The sequence below is a fragment of the Podarcis liolepis genome (genome assembly GCF_965112155.1).
Source record: "Podarcis liolepis genome assembly, chromosome: 15".
Taxonomy (NCBI): Eukaryota; Metazoa; Chordata; class Lepidosauria; order Squamata; family Lacertidae; genus Podarcis; species Podarcis liolepis.
Genome location: NC_139566.1, coordinates 41,048,332 through 41,052,611, shown reverse-complemented (window position 1 = coordinate 41,052,611; position 4,280 = coordinate 41,048,332).

Sequence of the window (4,280 nt, the reverse complement as noted above, 5' to 3'; positions counted from 1 at the left end):
CATAATACAATAACACCGACTTAAATCCCACAACCAAACAATGCCATCAAATCATTAAAATAAACTTCCACAATTCAAATAAATCTATCATTCACCCAGCTGCCTGCATGTCCCCATCAGGACCTGGCTGGCAGCATTGGCTGGGCTCAAGAAACCACCCATAATCTCAGTTTCCCTGCAATGCCCCTGAGTCACAACTACCACCACTGTAAGCCTGCAGACCAGGAACAGCAGTCCTGCTACGGTGTTATAGCCCCAGCAACCAATTGAAGATGCTGGATGCTGCTGCCAGGTTTGAGTTTGGGGAGTCCTGCAATGCTAGCATTTCTCAAAGTTTTTCAGGGGTCCCCCAATGGGGAGATAAGTATGGGCAGAAAAACTGAGGTCCGTTAGAAGCTTCTAAAAGCCACCTGCAAAAGATCGGCTCATACCTCTGGCAAGAGTGACCTGTTCTACCATCTCAGAACTTTGCCACCTCTTGTAAGTGAGAATGTAGAGTGAGAATCATGAGAGATATAATCCAGAATTCTCTAAAGTGCACACAGCAGTTACAAGGTGCACCAGGAGGTTAAAAGGTGGGTGGGTGGCCACAGCCACACATAATTCCCTACAAAGAGCTGCTGAAAAAAGCTTTGCCACTAGGGGAGTGTTTTGTATCATATAGTCATTGAGAAGCTTGTCCTGGTCTGCCTCACCTCGCCTGGGTTCCGTTTCTCACTCATGTGCGATGCAAGGGTTACAACTCATGGTTATCTTGGTTACAGCTTATGGTTTGTCTAGAACAAAAGAAACCATAAACCCAGGTTCAGACAACACAGCAAATCAAGCCATAGATTAGTTCACAGCTGCACAGCAGCAGCAGAATGGGAGGAAGTGCAAAGTGTCTTTCAGATGCTGTGTGGTGGTTGCTCATGAGTAACCAGGCAGAACTCCGACCTGTCTTTTACAGGTTTTATTGTGCAAACTATTTACAGTGCAGATACACAAAGTTCATGTTTGTCTTAGTCACTTGCAGAATCTGGGAGTGGACCCTTCCGGCTTCTCCCCCAACATAAGAACTTAGACACCCCAAGCCCCTGCCTCCCCTCCTTGGGTTTCACCCCTCTGCGCAAGCTGGGTGACAGAAGTGGCGTGCGTCCCTCCTGGCCAGTCCAGCTAGGTGAGGCGCTGGGGCTCTCAGCAGCATCCTCGAGCCCTTTCCCACCTTGGCTGGCCCCTTCCCTCTCTTCATCAGAGGTGTGGCTTTTCCTCTCACTGGAAGAGGAACTGCTCTCTGTATCCCAAATGTCCCCCTGCCTCCCTCCCCCGTTCTGATGGCAGTCCCCTGACAGTGTCTATGATCTCCTCTCCAAGAATTCATGTGCCCTCCTGCTTAGCAGCAAACTGCATATTATGTTGTGGGTGAACACATCAGACGACACAGCGATTCTTCAAACAGCTCTTGTTTATTCAGAGGCCAGAACAGAACTGAACTGAAGAGTTCAGTCAGCCTGCTTATATAGAGCTCCAGTACCATGTTACTGTAACAACTTTCTAAAACTATCCAATCACTGAACGTCACTTTTGATCCCTTATTTAATAATTTGCATAACTATCTACAATATCCCCCTGCTGGCCCAGGGTGAGAACTTCAGTACATAACACTGCAGACCACCATTAGTGTCTGGAGTCCATTGGGACTGGTTGGGTGGAAAACAGGGAAGCCAAAGGGTAGGTGGAGCCAGACCGAACAACAGGCAAAACCAACTAATTATAGGGTTGTCCCCAGCCTCTTCCCTGATGAGTTCTACAAAGGCATCAAGGAGACTAAAGGGGAAGAAGCTGCCAGGCAGTGTCCCCCGCTGCACCAGTTGTATATCCAATTTCCTGGGATTTGGCACCACTGAACTCAATGGGCCTTGCTTTTCAGTATGATTCAGTATAGGATTTGGCTGCAAACTTATTAGATCAGGGATGGAGAACCTCCAGGTGTTGCTGGATTCCAACTCCCTTCATCCCTGACCATTGGTCTAGTTGGCTAGGACTGAATGGGAGTTGGAGCCCCACAACATCTGGAGGGCCACAGGTTCCTCAGCCCTAGATGTTCTGCAGGTCATTGGAATCTAACACAAAACCTTTCCTGCAGGCTTACTGCTGACATTGCTTTCAATTTTACATTGGATAAAATCTGCGCTGTTACCTCACATAAAAGCTACATTCCCACCATCCCTTATTATTGGTAATCAAGGGAGAAACTCATATGTGTAACATTCTGGAACAGCACAGAAAGAAAGCTTTAAATTAAGATAATGAAATGGACGTTTTTAAATAAAAAAAAAGCAAAACAATCCTGTGTAATTTGTATACCAATTAAGTTATGCATGTGCTTCAGTTTCCTGTCATTAATTATATGAACTAATTCATTTTTCCCCTCTTACAGGCGGATATTCAAAATTTTAGCAAACAGTACTCTCCCAACAGGGACATGGGTGGCACTGTGGGTTAAACCACAGAGCCTAGGGCTTGCCGATCGGAAGGTCGGCAGTTCGAATCCCCGCGACAGGATGAGCTCCCATTGCTCAGTCCCTGCTCCTGCCAACCTAGCAGTTCGAAAGCACGTCAAAGTGCAAGTAGATTAATAGGTAGTGCTCCGGCGGGAAGGTAAACGGCATTTCCATGCGCTGCTCTGGTGTCAGTGTTCCCTTGCGCCAGGAGCGGCTTACATGACCCAGAAGCTGTACGCCAGCTTCCTCAGCCAGTAAAGTGAGATGAGTGCCACAACCCCAGAGTCATCCGCCACTGGACCTAACGGTCAGGGGTCCCTTTACTTTACCTTTATCATGACCAAGGTTCCCTGATACCCATCAGAAGAGGCATCCTAGAGGATGGAGAGAAATGGTTCCTCAACTGCATGAGACAGATTGTGAACATCCTCTCCCCTAGAGCCAGTGGTCCAGTTCTAGTAGGATGATGAGGCAGTGCCACACCAGCACCAGGCTGCCCATCTTCTTGTCTTCTTACAATCAGTCTCTAGGGTGGCACTACCTGGCAGCTTCTGCCTCCTCAGTTTTAGGCAAAACTAGAATTAGTTTCCTCTGCCTTTTATTGCCTCCGGCTCTTCCTGCCATGGGCCTTCCTACCTTCCAACTTACCAGTTGCAATGGGGACCACCCACCATTGTCTGGAGGAGCCATCCATAACCTGATTTTCTCTAGATACTATGACCCAAGAGAGGGAAAGTCTACAGTGCCAACTATAAAAAAGTGTCACTATTGCTTCCTGGCTGTTGTTGATGCAACACCTTTTCTAACACAGATATCTGTCACTTTCCTGAAAACGTGTTCCCTGACTTGTTGGTCAGTTCCCCAACTGTACCGGTAAGAGCAGGATTTAAGCCATCCTCCCTCAACAACAGTTCCTATCCTCCCGACTGTTGACCAGGCTAGCTGGGACTGTTAGGAGTTGTAGTCCAAAACATCTGGAGGTCACCAGCTTGGCCAGGGTTCTTTAAAGTCACGCAGCAGCATTAGCAGTAAGAACAGAAGTAGGCTTCTAAACAAGGAGCAGTAGAGATAGATAATGGTTGGATATAAACTGGAATGAATGAATGTGCTAACCCTCAAAATATGACAAGATATTGCTAATTAGCAATGACACAGCAGGAAACAGAAGCAAAGCATGAATTAATGCTTATATTCTACTATATATAGTCCATATATAACTCTACTGGAGCCGTTGCGTCAATGACTAACATTAAAGCACACTGACAAAATTCTTCAATAAACACTATCTTGGGACCAGATGCTATTGAACATTTCACAAAACTCACTCTCTGCTTCCTGGAGTCAATCCCTCTGCCCTTCTATATAGCACATTAATTTTGATGGCCAACTTTATCTTATCTCCAATAGATCGCTTAACACAGTGTTTTATAAGTGCAGATTAATTTGGTTTTGGAATAGAATAGAAGGTGGCAGCCAACTAAAAACCTGCTGGGTTGGCATTAAGCTCTAGTGCTTGGCTGTTTAAACGCAGGGTGGGATATGGATGGAAAACCAGACAGGGTCTCCCCACCCAATGTATTTCTTTTAAAAAGTCAGTGCAGTGTAATGGTTAGAATGTCAGAATAGGAGCTTGGAGAGCAGGGTTCAAACCACTTCACTCAGTCATGAAGCTCACTTGGTGACCTTGGGCCAATCACAGTCTCTCAGCCTAACCTACCTCACAGGATTTTAAGGAAAGGATGGAGAGGGGGAGAACCATCAGCCCCACACTGAGCTCCTTGGAAAGAGAGATATAAA